The sequence below is a fragment of the Eschrichtius robustus genome, chromosome 3, assembly GCF_028021215.1.
Source record: "Eschrichtius robustus isolate mEscRob2 chromosome 3, mEscRob2.pri, whole genome shotgun sequence".
In the NCBI taxonomy this organism is placed as follows: Eukaryota; Metazoa; Chordata; class Mammalia; order Artiodactyla; family Eschrichtiidae; genus Eschrichtius; species Eschrichtius robustus.
The window spans coordinates 68,096,870-68,110,824 of NC_090826.1; the positions used below are offsets into that span (position 1 = coordinate 68,096,870).

A 13,955-nucleotide genomic window follows, 5' to 3' on the forward strand; every position below is an offset into this window, starting at 1 on the left:
GTATATACCCAGAAGTGAAATTTCTGCATCATATGGTAATTCTATTTTTAATTTTTTGAGGAATTGCCATACTGTTTACCATAGTGGTTGCACCATTTTTTATTTCTACCAGCACTGCACAAGGGTTCCAATTTCGTTACATCCTTGCCAACACTTGTTTTCTGTTTTTTTAATAGTAGCCACTCTCATGGTAGTGAGTTGGTATTTCATTGTGGTTTTGATTTGCATTTCCCTAATTAGTCATGTTGAGCATCTTTTCACGTGCTTACTATCCATTCGTGTATCTTACATAGAAACATAGAAGCTGCACGGCCTGCAGGATCCTAGTTCCCCGACCAGGGATTGAACTTAGGCCCCAGCAGTGAAAGCACTGAGTCCTAAGCACTGGACTGCCAGGGAATTCCCAATCCTTTTATTTTTTTATATTTTTAAAATAAATTTTATTTATTTATTTATTTGGCTGTGTTGGGTCTTTGTTGCTGCACACGGGCTTTCTCTAGTTGCTGCGAGCAGGGGCTACTCTTCGTTGTGGTGCGCGGGCTTCTCATTGAGGTGGCTTCTTTTGTTGTGGAGCATGGGCTCTAGGCCTGCGGGCTTCAGTAGTTGTGGCACGCAGGCTCAGTAGTTGTGGCTCGTGGGCTCTAGAGCGCAGGCTCAGTAGTTGTGGTGCACGGGCTTAGTTGCTCTGCGGCATGTGGGATCTTCCCGGACCAGGGCTCGAACCTGTGTTCCCTGCATTGGCAGGTGGATTCTTAACCACTGTGCCACCAGGAAAGTGCCCCCAATCCTTTTATTTTATTAATTTATTTATTATTAATTAATTAATTAATTTATTTGGCTGTGTTGGGTCTTTGTTGCTGCACACAGGCTTTCTCTAGTTGCTGCGAGCAGGGGCTACTCTTCGTTGTGGTGCGTGGGCTTCTCATTGCAGTGGCTTCTCTTGTTGCGGAGCATGGGCTCTAGGCCTGCGGGCTTTAGTAGTTGTGGCGCGTGGGCTCAGTAGTTGTGGCTCGCGGGCTTCAGAGTGCAGGCTCAGTAGTTGTGGCTCATGGGCTTAGTTGCTCCGCGGCATGTGGGATCTTCCTGGATCAGGACTCGAACTCGTGTCCCCTGCATTGGCAGGCGGATTCTTAACTACTGTGCCACCAGGGAAGTCCCTCCTGTTATTTTTAATATCTGCTTCTAATGCAGTTTACACTCCATTGTAGTAAATAAAAAGATACGTATGGAAAGTAGCATTTATTTCACTAAACTTAAACACTGAATTTCATCAAATCTAAGATGATCATTTTTCACACTTCAGCATTTCTAAAAGTTGCTTGCATCTTAAAAGGAATAGTACCTTAGATTGATAAAATATAGTATAATTTTATTTTATTTTTCTCTCTCTTTTTCTTTTTTTTGCCATGCCGCACAGCATATGGGATCTTAGTTTCCCAACCAGTTCCCCCACCTTAGTTCCCCCATCTTAGATCCCTGCGGATTGGATCCATGCCCCGTTCAGTGGAAGTGTGGAGTCTTAACCACTGGACTGCTGGGGAAGTCCCCTAGTATAATTTTATATAGGCGAGGATGTTACACAGATAAGATGTATGAGAATAATACTAGTTAGTATCCACTATGTTTAAGACATTAGTTAGGTCTTTTTTACATATAATGTCTCTAATCCTTAAAATAATCCTGGAATTTCTGTATCATCTCCATTTTACAAATCTGGCAGCTTTTTAACAGCTTAATTAACTTGTCTAAAATTGCGTATATAATATGGGATTTGAACTTGCATTTCTTTGATCCCGAAATCCATTTTCTCTTTTTTTCTTTCTTTCGTTTCCTTTTTAGGATTACATGATTAAAAGAAAATTTGAAAAATACAGAGAAGAATTAAATAGAAAATAAAAATTGCCAACAACCCCTCTATAAAAGTTTATTGGCTGTACTTTACTTAGGTCTTTTATTTCTGCATATATCTCTCTGCTTCCCAATCCCTCACTCCCCACCCTCATCGCTCTGTCCCCCTCATTTGAGATTATAAAGTTGTATATTTTGAGCATTTTCTCTGTCATTAAAAATGCTTTATAAATATAGGTGTACTATAGTTTATTGAATATTTCTCTATTTTTGAGTTTTTGGGTTGTTTCAGCAGTTCATTATTTATATATAAATCTTTGTCCAATTTTTAGATTTTTATTAAGGTAGATTCCTAGAGATGAAAATATTGAGTCTAAGTGTTTGGTATTTATTCTTTTATTCGTTTATGTTATTACACCATTTGGATGACATTTAAAAAGACCAGCAACAGGACATAGCAGCACCCACTGTGTGTAAAACACTGTGTTAGAGATTTTATATTGGTTACATTTACAAACTCTTTAATCCTTACAATGATTCTAAAGTAATATTATTCTTTAAAATTTATTATTTGAATAGCTAATACATTTACGTGGTTCAAAAACCAAAACTACACACACACACACACACACACACACACACACACACACAGAGACACGTACATATGTGGAGATTTTTCTCTCAATCCCTATCCACTTCTATAGGTAACTGTTTAGATTACTTGAATATCTTTCAAGGTGTCTTAATTCAGATACCAGCAAAAGCAATTATATTTTCCTTCCTTCCTTCCTTCCTTCCTTCCTCCCTCCCTCCCTCCCTCCCTCCCTCCCTTCCTTCTTTCCTTCTTTTCTTCAGCTGCGTTGGGTCTTAGTTGTGGCGTGTGGGCTTCTCTCTAGTTGTGGCTTGTGGGCTCCAGAGCATGCGGGCTCAGCAGTTGTGGCGCGTAGGCTTAGTTGCCCCACGGCATGTGGGATCTTAGTTCCCCAACCAGGGATCAAACCCGGGTCCCCTGCATTGGAAGGCGGATTCTTAACCACTGGACCACCAGGGAGGTCCTATATTCTGTTTTTTTTTTTTTTTTTTTTTTTAAATACTTATTTATTTATTTTTGGCTGCGTTGGGTCTTCATTGCTGTGTGTGGGCTTTCTCCAGTTGCAGCAAGCAGGGGCTACTCTTCGTTGTGCATGGGCTTCTCATTGTGGTGGCTTCTCTTGTTGCAGAGCACAGGCCCTGGGAGTGCCGGCTCCGTAGTTGTGGTGCATGGGCTTAGTTGCTCTGCCGCATGTGAGATTTTCCCGGACCAGGGCTCGAACCCGTGTCCCCTGCATTGGCAGGCAGATTCTTAACCACTGCGCCACCAGGGAAGACCCAATTATATATTCTTATTTTCTCCTCTTTCTTATAGAAGGTAGCATACTACTTATGTTCTTGCTTTTTTTATACTTAAAACATTTCCTGGAGATTTTTCCATATTAATAAATGTAGTTTTTTGTTTTTGTTTTTGTTTTTATTCCTGCAGCTACATGATGTTTCTGTATATGGCCATTTGGGTTGTTTCTGATCTTGTTCATTACAAACAATGCTATAATGAATAAGCTTGATATACTTCAATTCACATAGGTACAGGTATAGGATAAATTTTTAGACTTTGGATTTCTGGGTCAAAGAGTAAATGTATTTAAATTTTGATAGATGTTGCTAAATTTCCTTCCATAAGGATAGTATTGTTTTGCACTCCCCAAAGCTTTGGGATTTTTGCCAATTATTGTTGTGTGTTTTGTCCACACTGATTCTACTGTACAACCTGCTTTTCAATCCTAAGAATAATTTTCTGAGGCCAGGACTATTGTCCACATTGTTCCATGGAATATTTTTTTAAAAATAATATAAAGAATCATTGCAAGTAAACTTAAGGATACATCCTCTACTCTCAGTCATGGTACTGAGTATCCAAAACTCATTCAATGTTATGAAATGCACTAAGGTGGGTCAGCAACCTACAGGCTATGGGCCAAATCCAGGCCGCTGCCTGTTTTTACAAGTAAAGTTTTATTGGAACACAGCCATGCTCATTTGTTAATGTATTATCTGTGACTGTTTTTGTGCTACAACAGCAGTGTTCAGTGGTTGCAATAGAGACCGTATGTTCCACAAGCCTAAAATAATTTACCTGGCCTTTCCCAAAAAAGTTTGTTGGCCCTGTACTAAGAGAGTAGGCTATAGTTTGAATAGCATCAAAGGACAAAGAAAAGACCAAGGAAAAGCTTAGAGTTCTTGTTCAGACAGTTCTATAGCTTTAAATAGTTTTGTTGATTCTCCAAATTCAGAGTGTTATGTGGAAAAGACTAAGAATTAACTAAGCACTTAAAAAATAAAAATCTGTCTAAATGTAGTGTGGTATCTTGAGTTGGCCTTAGAATAGAAAAAGAACATTAGTGGAAAAACTGGTGAAATCAGAATAAAGAATATAGTTTAGTTACTATTGTACTAATGTTAATTTCACAGTTTTGACAAGAGTACTATGGTTATGTAAGATGTTACTATCAGAAAAACTGAGTGATATGGGAACTTTCTCTACTATCTTTGCAACTTTTCTGTAAATCTAAAATTATTTCAGAGACCCGTGAGATGCGAGTAGGAGCAGGATACAGGGTAGTTGTCTCCGAGGGGCGGCAAGGGAGAAGGATTAACCATGTCGTCTTTGATCAGAAAGGTGATCAGCACCGCAGAAGCCCCAGCGGCCATTGGTCCCTACAGTCAGGCTGTGTTAGTCGACAGGACCATTTGCATTTCAGGGCAGCTAGGCATGTATCCTGCAAGTGGACAGCTTATGCCAGGAGGGGTGGCAGAAGAGGCTAAACAAGCTCTTCTAAACATGGGTGAAATTCTGAAAGCAGCAGGCTGTGACTTCACGAATGTGGTAAAAACAAGTGTTTTGCTGGCTGACGTAAATGACTTCAATACCTTAAATGACATCTGCAAACAATATTTCCAGAGTAGTTTTCCTACAAGAGCTGCTTACCAGGTTGCTGCTTTGCCCAAAGGAGGCCGTGTTGAGATTGAAGCAGTAGCTGTCCAAGGACCTCGTGACAGCATCACTCTAAGTGGGCCCAGCGTTATTTAGTCTGGAATTTTAATAATGTTTTTAAATTAATGTCTTAATTTTTACAGTCTTTGTTGGAAAGTGTAAGGTTGACTGAAATATCTGAAGTTATTATGGAAATACCATATAATAAGGGGAATTGAACATGAGTTGAAGGTTAATGATGAATCTGGTTACTGATGTTATAAATTGCACTTCTGTAACACTCATATTACTGGATGTGGGAAAAGAGACACGCATTACCTAGTTACTCAGAAAAATAAAAGTAAAGGGAAATAACATGTAGGAAAGATGAGTTACTATTCCTGAGAAATAATAAAGAGCACACCTAATTCAGTTAAACTCGGTTAATTTAATGATGTGAAATATTTAGTTTTCATGTCAGATACATGATTCTGTTTTTACTTGAGTAAAGTTAAAGTACTTAAGTTTGAATGGTAGAGGTAAAGGAGAAGACACTGGACCAAATTTTATATAGATAATATTTTTCTAATGGAAATAAAATAGCATGCAGATTTTAAAAAATAAACAAAATAAAATTATTTCAAAATAAGGTGTTTGTTTAAAAAATTTTTTTAAATTAAAATAATAGGAGCGCACATTTTTGGAATGTGTACTATGTGTCAGATATAACTTTACGTATGTTATCTCCTTTCACAACAACCCTGTGAGGAAGATGATATTATTCTCATTTGTCCAAAGGTTACAGTTAGCATGTGACATGTGGTGTGTTCCAGTTATCAGAGAGATTCATTCAAACTATGTTTATTGAGTATCTACTCTGTTTCAGTTGATATAAAGTGGTGAACAAGATCTAGATATAATCCCTGGCATTATTGAGCTTAGAACTTCAGTAAGGCTCTTAAGAGTCCCCCCATCCAAAGAAAAAAAAAGGTGTGTTAAGTACTGTGTTAGAGGAATAGATCAACTCAGTTCTAGTTAGAACTTCATGCTGAATAAAGGGAAATAGGTTATTGGAGCAGGAGACTTGTGTGTGACTAAATAGCTATTCTCTGTCTCCAGAGAACATTAGATGACGGGGGAAACTTGACAAGAACATTAAACAGTGGCATCGGGTTATGGAGTGGAGAGGATTGTGAAATCTGAGCACCAGGAACAGTGTCTTATTCCTTTCTTTGTATTCTCAGTGTTTGGCCCATAATTTGGTACTCAGTTCATGTTGAATGAATAGGACACGTGTCTGGTTTCCATTTTGTCTGGAGGTAAGGAACTGTATCACCTCGAAAAGCCCCTCAGAGTTTGGGATTCTGAGATGCTGTATTTTCAGTGTTCCAGGCAATGATAATAGGAAGTAATTGACTTTCCTCTGGGGAAGAAAGAAGTAACAAAATGAGAAGTGATAGGCGGGAGTAATAGAGACTTTCAAACCTTGTGTCATCTAGATTACTTGTGATAAAAATCTTTTCCTGGGAAATTTACCTTATTTTTGTCATGGAAAGTTTTCTTTTTTCATGAGATTAGGACTGTAAGTTGTAATGGGTCTTTTATGCAAAAATAATATTTAACATATACACAGAACTTGAATCTTAATGAAAGTGAATTGATTTATATTGTATTTGAATTCGTATTAATAAAAGCACGTTATATTTCTGACAGTAGTTTTAATTTTGTATTTATGTCTCCTAATAGTTCTCTAACTTCAGTGCCCTAAGATATAGCAGAACTGACAGTTTAAGAACACGTGATCACTTAGTTATGGCTGGGCCTGTGTTAATAGATTATTTTCTTTCTTTCTTTTTTCTTTTTGTCTTTTTTTTTGGCTGCACCACATGGCTTATGGGATCTCAGTTCCCTAAGGAGGGATTGAAGCCAGGCCACAGCAGTGAAAGTGCCGAACCCTAACCACTAGTCCACCAGGGAACTCCCAATAGATTATTTTCTTTAGTTGAGGTCTTAATTTTGTTATCTTACATTTGCTTATGCAGTAAATACTAATTTTTATATTTGATCTAAGAAACATTTTTGGGGGGGGTAATGAGGTCAAGGCAGTTCATAAAATATAATGAGAAGTAAGGTGTTCTTAATACTAGTGCTATTTTTTAGAATTTATTTTATTATTGGTTGTTTAGCATCCAAATTCCAGGAACTGTTTTGTTTGTTTTTTTTTTTTCCCTGAATCTCATTTGGTTGCAGTGAACACTGGAGCTATGGTTCCAGAGGGTAAAACATAGAAATGGAAAGAAACAAATATTTGGCAATTCCTGTATGGAGACATTACGGAAGAGAATAATTCTTACAGTTTGCGAAGGGAAAAAATCTGAGGCGACATTGGAATGTTCCAATTTTTCATGATAGTTTTGGAAGAATTTAAATGGATTTGGAAGAAAAGTAGAGTAAGAATAGTTTTAAATTTTTGTTAGATCACAGTCGCTGAGGCCAAATACTAATGGCAAGTGGAAGTAAATCATTTCTGGTATACCAGAAAATGAGCAATTATTTTGGATTTATGTGTAGAACCAAGATGTTATTCTTTTAAATTTATTTAGTTTTAAAAATTTATTTATTTATTATTTATTTTTGGCTGCATTGGGTCTTCGTTGCTGTGCGCGGGCTTGCTCTAGTTGCGGTGAGCAAGGGCTACTCTTTGTTGCAGCGCGCGAGCTTCTCATTGCAGTGGCTCCTCTTCTTGTGGAGCACGGGCTCTAGGTGCATGGGCTTCAGTAGTTGTGGCACACGGGCTTCAGTAGTTGTGGCTTGCGGGTTTTAGAGCGCAGGCTCAGTAATTGTGGTGAATGGGCTTAGTTGCTCTGCAGCATGTGGGATCTTCCCGGACCAGGGCTTGAACCCATGTCCCCTGCATTGGCAGGCGGATTCTTAACCACTGCACCACCAGGGAAGTCCTGAAGATGTTATTTTTCAAAAACAACTTTATTGAGGTAAAATTGACGCGCATTAAACTATACGTATTTAAAGAATACAATTTAAGTTTTAACATATATGTGTATATGCCTGTGAAATCCTTGCCACAGTCAGGGTACTAAACATACCTATGATCTCTAAAAGTCTATCATTCCCTTTTGTAATCTCTGCCTTTGCATCTTACTGTCCAACTCCACTCCCCCACTTTTCCCCAGGCAAGCACTGATCTGCTTTTTGTCACTATAGATTAGTTTGCATTTTCTAGAATTTTGTATAAATGGAATCATACAGTATGTACTTCCTTTTGTCTGGCTTTTTTTCACTCAGCCTAATTATTTTGAAATATATGCATGTTGTTGCATGTATCAGTAGTCCTTTTTTTATTACTGAACAGTATTCCATTGTATGGATATATCACAGTTTGTTCAGCTATCCACCTGCAATGGACTTTTGGGTTTCCTGTTTTTTCTTTTTTTTTTTTTAAATTATAAATAAAGCTGCTAAGAACATTTCTGTACTAGTCTTTGTATGAACATACGGTTTCACTTCCTTGGGTAAATACTTAGGAGAGGAATGACTGGATCATAAGTAGGTATATGTTTAATTTTTTAAGAAAATGCCAGACTTCTTCCAAAGTGGTTATACCATTGGTATGGCCAGTCTTTTTAATTTCTGCCATTCTAAAATAGGTGTGTAGTGGAATCTCATTGTGGTTTTAATTTGCATTTCCCTAATGACCAGTAATGTTGAATGTGTTTTCATGTGCTTATTTGCTATCTGTTTATCTTCTTTGTTGATGTGTCTGTTCAAAGCTTTTGCCCATTTTTTAAAATTTATTTATTTATTTTTAACATCTTTATTGGAGTATAATTGCTTTACAATGGTGTGTTAGTTTCTGCTTTATAACAAATTGAATCAGCTATACATATACATATATCTCCATATTTTGCCCATTTTTAAATCGGGTTTTTTGTTTTCTTATTAAGTTTGGAGAATTCTTTACATACCCTTTACACAATTCCTTTGTTAGATAGATGATTGGCAGCTATTTTCTCCTAATTCGTGGATTGTCTTTTCATTCTCTTAACAGTGCCTTTTAAAGAGCAGAAGTTTTAAATTCTGAAGTCCAGTTTGTCAACTTCTTTTAAAAACTGGGTCAGGTTTTTGGTGTTATCTCAGAGAAATATTTGTCTAATCAAAGATCACAAAGATTTTTTCCTATGCTTTTTCTGGAACCTTTATAGTTTTAGGTTTTGTGTTTAAGTCTGTGATCCATTAGTTAATTGTTGTGTACGGTATGAAACATAGATTGAAATTCCATTTTATTGCATATGGATACTCAGTTTTTTCCAGCACTAGTTTTTTTTTTTTTTAATATCTTTATTTGAGTATAATTGCTTTACATTGTTGTGTTAGTTTCTGCTGTATAACAGAGTGAATCAGCTATACGTATACATACATCCCCACATCCCCTCCCTCTTGAGCCTCCCTCCCACCCTGGCACTAGTTGTTGAAAAGACTACTCTTTTTCCACTGGACTGCCTTTTTGTACCTTTGCCAAAAATCAGTCATCTGTATACGTGTGGGTCTATTTCTGTACTCTCTCTCTTATTGCATTGATCTGTTTGTCTCTTTGTGTCAATACAACAGTGTTTTGTTTATTGTAGCTTTATAGTAAGTCTCAAAATCAAGTAAGGTTAGTCTTCCAACTTTGTTTTTCTTTTTCAAAATTGTTTGGACTATTCTTGATCCTTTTCATTTCCATATGAATTTTATTTTTTTTGGCTGCACTGTGCATCTTGTAGGATCTTAGTTCCCTGACCAGGGATTGTACCCACGCCCTCAGCAGTGAAAGCGTGGAGTTCTAACCATTGGACAACCAGGGAATTCCCTCTATATGAAATTTAGAAATCAAGTATCAGTTTTTACCAAAAAAAAAAAAAAATCTTGCTAGGATTGTCATTGGGATTGTATTGAATCTATAGATCAATTTGGGGACAGTTGACATCTTTGAGTCTTTCAACCTATAAATGTGTTACGTCTTTCCATATATTTAGGTTTTCTTTCTTGAACCTCAGCAGTGTTTGCTAGTTTTCAGGATGCATGTCTTTCACATCTTTTGTCGGATTTATCCTTAAGTGTTTCATATTTTATGATGCTACTGTAAATGGTATTTTTAAAATTTCAATTTCCAGTTATTACTAGTATATGAAAATAGACTTGTATATTGATATTATATCTTATAGCTTTATTAAACTCAGTTATTCTGGTAGCTTTTTATAAGTTTCATAGGGTTTTTCTACACAGATGATCATGTGGTTTTAAATGGTAATGAATAGTTGTTTTTATTCTACTATTACATTATAGTTTAAAGTTTATGTTAATTCAATTTTTATTTTTACAAATAGTTTTATTATAGAAAATTTTAAACATATACAAAATTGAATAGTTTAATGAACCCCCATATACCTGACACTCAGCCTCAACAGATAGCAATGCATGGGCAATCTTTTTTTTCCTTTTTTCTTTTTTTAAATTTTTATTGGAGTATAGTTGATTTATAATGTTGCATTAGTTTCAGGTATACAGCAAAGTGAATCAGTTATACCTCTAAATATATCCACTCTTCTTTAGATTCTTTTCCATACAAGTCATGACAGAGTATTGAGTAGAGTTTGCATGGGCTGTCTTGTTTCCTCTGTTTTCCTATCCATTTCCTCCTCCATCCCTCACTGCATTCTTAATATTTATTGCCCACCTCTCCGATACATTTGTTTTTTGTTTTTGTTTTTTTAAAATTATTTGCTTTATTTTATTTTATTTTAATTTTATTTATTTATTTATTTATTTATGGCTGTGTTGGGTCTTCGTTTCTGTGCGAGGGCTTTCTCTAGTTGCGGCAAGTGGGGGCCACTCTTCATCGTGGTGCGCAGGCCTCTCACTATTGCGGCCTCTCTTGTTGCGGAGCACAGGCTCCAGATGCGCAGGCTCAGCAGTTGTGGCTCACAGGCCTAGTTGCTCCACGGCATGTGGGATCTTCCCAGACCAGGGCTTGAACCCGTGTCCCCTGCATTGGCAGGCAGATTCTCAACCACTGTGCCACCAGGGAAGCCCCTCACTGGATTCTTTTGAGGCAAATCGATACATCATATTATTTCATCTGTAACTGTTTCATTTTATATCTAATCTCTTAAAGTAGAACCACCACAATAACATTACATCCTTCCATACAATAGTAATTCCTTAATATTATCAGTATCCAGTCAGTGTTTAATTTCTCCTGTTGTCCTATGAGTATTTTTTGTTTGTCTTTGTTTTGTTTGATGGAATTGAGGTATCTTTTAAATCTCTTAGGTATCTGTCAACTCTTAGATCTCTATTAATCTGTAGTTTCCCCCATATCGTTTTTGTTTTTTTTTTTTGCTTTGCTTTTATTTTCTCTGTGGAAGAAACCGTGTTCTTTATTGTGACAGGATAATCCTGATTATATTCTCTCCACTGTATTTTTCTATGTATTGAGTTAGATTGGAGTATCAATTAGATTCAGTTTGTTTGTTGGTAAAGCTAAGTTATAGGAAGTACATAATATCTGGTTGACTCTTTTTGTGATGTTGGCAGTCTTTGATAATTATTACTGGATCTGCTAATTCAAGAGGTTGTAAAATGGTGACACCATTCTATATTGCCTTCTTAATTTATTAGCTAAAGTATATCAATGAAGAGAAACTTTCTGTCACTACTTGGGTACCTCGGTGCAGTTTGCATAGAAATGGCAGAATAATTGCTTCTTTCCTTTTTATTGACCAGATTGTAAAATAATGAGATGGTTCTTTAGTATTCGTCAGAGCTGATCAAGGAGGGTTTAAAAAAAGATCATTTTGATCTCACAGATTTAATTATATATGATATATTAAACCATTACATTATTTATCCTTATTTATGCTCAGATGAACTCATTTTGGCCAGTGAGAGCCTATTCAAGTTGGCCTGTTTGTGCTTTAGATACAACTCTGTTGACAGCCTCCTTGCTATCTGGTATGAGAAGATGTTACAGGCTTCTCTCATACTTTTCATGCCCCATACCTGGAATCAGCCACTTCTCCAAGAAAAACCCTTTAGTGTAAAATGATATTTAAAGACAGCAAACTGTGCACCATGGGTCAATTCAGGTCTTTAAAGATTTTTATTTATTTATTATTTTTTGGCTGCACCGCACGGCCTGTGGAATCTTAGTTCCCCAACCAGGGATCGAACCTAGGCCCTTGGCAGCGAAATCACAGTCTTAACCACTGGACTGCCAGGGAATTCCCAGTTCAGTTTAATTGAATAGTTGTGCGAAGGAAAACAACCCAATCATAAAATCCTTGCAAAATTTCATTGGTTTGAATTAACTGGGATTAGCAGCTGTGTTGATACAGCTTTATTTTCTAAAAACTTTAAGTACTTATAGATTCACAGGAGGTTGCAAAAATAGTACAGAGAGGTTCAATAATTTGTTCCTTTTTATTGTGTTATTCCATAGTCTGTATATGGATGTACCACAGTTTGTTAACATTCATTTATTGAGGGACATTTTGGCTGTTTCCAGTTTTGATTATTATAAATAAAGCTGCTATGAACATTTGTGTACAGGTTTGGTGTGGGCATAAGTTTTTATTTTTCTGGGATATATGCTCAGGAATATGATTACTGGGTCATATGGTAAGTGGATGTTTAGTTTTTAAAGAAATTGCCAAATTATTTTCCAGAATGGTTGTCCCATTTTAAATTTCCAACAACTATATATGAGAAGTAGTCTTCATATCCTCACCAGCATTTGATATTGTCACTAAAAAAATTTTTTTTAGCCATTCTAATAGGTGTGTCATATGTCACAGTAGATTTAATTAACATTTCTCTATTGATTGATGATGTTGAACATCTTTTTTTGTGTGTATGTGTGTGTGTGTGTGTCTATGCCATCCGTGTATCATCTTCTGTGAAATGAAATGTCTCTTCATGTCCTTCGCCTATTTTCTAATTGGATTGTTTTCTTACTGTTGAATTTCAAGAGTTCTTTATGAATTCTATAAACAAGTCCTTTGTCAGATAGGTGGTTTACAAATATCAATATTTTCTCCCAGTCTGTAGCATGTTTTTTCATCCTCTTAACAAGGTCTGTCAGAGCTTTATCTCTTTTTTTTGGGAAAGAATTTTACTTATCAAAGTTGTAAAGATTGTACAGAGGATTTCCATATACTGTTCACCCAATTTTCCTTAATGTATACATCTATCATAACTCTAGTATAATCACTAAAACTAAGACATTAACATTGGCATAATATTCTTAACTAAAAACTGTAGACTTTATTGGGTTGGCCAAAAAGTTCCTCTGGTTTTTAAGTAAAAATAAAAGACACATTTTTCATTTTCACCACGAACTTTATTGAATAATATATTCACCGTTTTGTTCCACTACCTTCTGCCATTTTTCAGGCAACTTCATGATTCCATCTTGCCAAAACTTTTTATCTTATTGAGCAAAGAACTGTTCCAGGTGCCTTTTACAGTCTTCCAGGGAAGTGAAATTTTTTCATTAGAGAATTTTGTAAAGACCAAAATAAATGGAAATCCGAAGATGCAATGTCTGGTGAATACGGTGGATGAATCAGAACTTCCCACCAAGCTGTAACAGCTTTTGCCTGGTCATCAGAGAAACATGCGGTCTTGCGTTATCCTGATGGAAGATTTTGTGTTTTCTGTTGACTAATTCTGGATGCTTTTCGTTGAGTGCTGCTTTCAGTTGGTCTAACTGGGAGCAGTACTTGTTGGAATTAATCGTTTGGTTTTCCAGAAGGAGCTCATAATAGAGAACCCCCTTCCAATCCCACCATATACACAGCATCACCTTCTTTGGATCAAGACCAGCCTTTGGTGTGTTTGGTGGTGTTTCATTTCGCTTGCCCCACGATCTCTTCTGTTCCACATTATTGTACAGTATCCACTTTTCATCATCCATCACAATTTGTTTTAAAAACGGAACGTTTTTGTTATGTTTAAGTAGAGATTCGCATGCGGGAATACAGTCAAGAAGGTTTTTTTCCGCTTAACTTACGTGGAACCCAAACATCAAAGTGATTAACAT

General features: G+C 36.5%; 1 protein-coding gene and 1 pseudogene across 4 annotated transcripts in view; both read left to right on the forward strand.

Annotated features, from left to right (window-relative positions):
* MIGA1 (mitoguardin 1) overlaps nt 1-13,955 on the forward strand; it is a 93,796-nt gene that overhangs the window by 3,931 nt on the left and 75,910 nt on the right. The window lies entirely within an intron of this gene.
* On the forward strand, nt 4,474-4,972 carry LOC137761127 (2-iminobutanoate/2-iminopropanoate deaminase pseudogene; annotated as a pseudogene).